This window comes from Ascaphus truei, chromosome 15 (assembly GCF_040206685.1).
Source record: "Ascaphus truei isolate aAscTru1 chromosome 15, aAscTru1.hap1, whole genome shotgun sequence".
NCBI classification, from domain to species: Eukaryota; Metazoa; Chordata; class Amphibia; order Anura; family Ascaphidae; genus Ascaphus; species Ascaphus truei.
The window spans coordinates 31895881-31898380 of NC_134497.1; the positions used below are offsets into that span (position 1 = coordinate 31895881).

The 2500-nt window shown below is 42.5% G+C and overlaps 1 protein-coding gene across 8 annotated transcripts in view; it reads right to left on the reverse strand.

Moving 5' to 3' along the window:
* Window positions 1-2500, reverse strand: part of LOC142466770 (uncharacterized) — a 616011-nt gene that overhangs the window by 220285 nt on the left and 393226 nt on the right. For 2 of the 8 annotated variants that reach the window (XM_075572156.1, XM_075572157.1), the window contains exon 2: window positions 1594-1727. The exons of 5 other annotated variants lie outside the window; for them this stretch is intronic. The gene's annotated coding sequence lies outside the window, so the exon portion shown is untranslated. The remainder of the gene's footprint in view (window positions 1-1593; window positions 1728-2500) is intronic. One more of the 8 variants, XM_075572158.1, reaches the window with a different exon arrangement.

Here is a 2500-nt window from a genome sequence, read left to right on the forward strand (position 1 = left end):
TCAGGAAGCGACACCTTAAAAAACCAACAAAAATACATAATGCAGACAATGTCAAATAGAGAAACTGGTAATACATTAGAATAAATGCTGTGTCACACTCTCAGCAAACATTGCTACAGGTGGCTCTTGACTAAAAGGGACCTGAGGTATCTGACACACTGTAATGCACCAGCATACATAAAAAGTGAAATCGTGCATCAAAGCATAATAATTTGCACAAAAAAAAAAGACAGTATATAAATGCTGAAAGCACTCAGCCATAGAACGCATAATGCGTATTGTAAGAAATGATAATGCATTGATGACTATTTATCTTTTCAGGGAGCGACACCTTAAATACCAACATAAACACATAATGCAGACACTGTCACATGGAGAAACTAGTGATAAATGCTGTGTGACTCGCTCTCAGCAAACATTGCCACAGGTGGATCTTGACTGCAAGGGACCTAAGGTGCCAGACATGATTTAGGAAATGTGGCTAACTGGCTGACACCCCAAGGCAGTATGCGCTGGTTTTGCTGTTAAAGATGAATCCTACTATCAGCAGGCAGCTCAATATATATACCGCACATATATATATATATATATATATATATATATATATACACACACACACACACACACACACACAAGATAGATAGATATATATATATATATATATATATATATATCTTGTGTGTGTGTGTGTGTGTGTGTATATATATATATATATATATATATATATATATATATATATATATATATGTGCGGTGTATGTGTATATATATATATATATATATATATATATATAAAATCTACACAGAAATATTTTACCAGATGGAGATACAGGAAAAACGAGACCTATTAAACCAAAGTGATAAATAATCATGCTCACCTGTGTGTAAAACTAAAAAACCGCCAAAACCTTGTGTTACATTTACAATACATTGTATTTATCTTGAATACAATAGCTTTGGATTCCCCTGCCTGTGTGCTGTCTCGTTTTTCCTGGATCTCCATCTGGTAAAATCTTTCTGTGTATGTGCATATACTGTATGGGATAAGCATCAGTGGATAATCTGTTTACAGTGTGCCAACTGCCCTCTATTTTTATATATATATATATATATATACACACACGACACACACATATATATATATATATACACCACACACACACACACACACACACACACACACAGTGTTCGACAAATCACCCAAATATCTACTCGCGCAACCAAAAAATCTTTTAAAATAAAATATATAAATAAAATACATTTAATAAATTCCTAGTCAGAACAACATTCGTTTTTGACATAAATTTATTTATTGTATTACTTTATACTACAATTAGTCCTTGTTACGTGTGTGTGTGTGTGGTGTGTGTGTGTGTGTGTGTGTGTGTGTGTGTGTGTGTGTGTGTGTGTGTGTGTGTGTGTGTGTGTGTGTGTGTGTGTGTGTGTGTGTGTGTGTGTGTGTGTGTGTGTGTGTAAATGTCGGCTCTAGAAATAAAAGCCAGGTGTGAATGACTAGTTTCCTGAACCCCTTAACCAGTGTCTGGACGTCCCCGCTTCACAATATCTAAAGCAGCAATCCCACCTGGGATCTTACCTGGTCCGCAGTCCCTCAATGTCCAGGTACCCTCATTCCCGCAATATTATACATTGGAGGGGATGTGTTCCCTACCTGTCTTCTGGGTTAGGGGGGGTTCCGATGTCTTCGTGTGAAGCTTGGAGCTTCCAGATCTGGAAGAAAGCAGTATAGGTTATTGCGGTGTAGTATAGGGCAGTTAAGATATATAGGGTAAATAAGAGATCCAGAAACAGAGTGTGAGACAGACACAAAGAGAGGGTGAGAGAGAGAGAGGGTGAGAGAGTGAGAGAGGGCAAGAGAGAGGGCGAGAGAGAGGGCGAGAGAGACAGGGGGCGAGAGAGACAGGGGGCGAGAGAGACAGGGGGCAAGAGAGACAAGGGGCGAGAGAGACAGGGGGCGAGAGAGAAAGGGGGCGAGAGAGAAAGGGGGCGAGAGAGAAAGGGGGCTAGAGAGACAGGGGGCGAGAGAGACAGGGGGCGAGAGACAGGGGGCGAGAGACAGGGGGCGAGAGACAGGGGGCGAGAGACAGGGGGGTTGATTGGGTGAGGTGACGGGGTGATTGGGTGGGGTGACAAGGTGATTTTTGACTAACTGAGTGACTGGGTGAGTGAGTGACTGACTGTGTTACTGACTGACTGGGTGACTGACTGGGGTACTGACTGACTGGGTGAGTGGGTGACTGACTGAGTGACTGGGTGGGTGACTGACTGACTATGTGAATGACTGACAGGGTGAGTGACTGACAGGGTGAGTGACTGACAGGGTGAGTGTGAGTGACTGGGTGAGTGAGTGACTGACAGGATGAGTGACTGACTGGGTGAGTGGGTGACTGACTGGGTGAGTGGGTGACTGACTGGGTGAGTGGGTGACTGGGTTAATGACTGACTGACTGAGTGACTGACTGACTGACTGACTGACTGGGTGA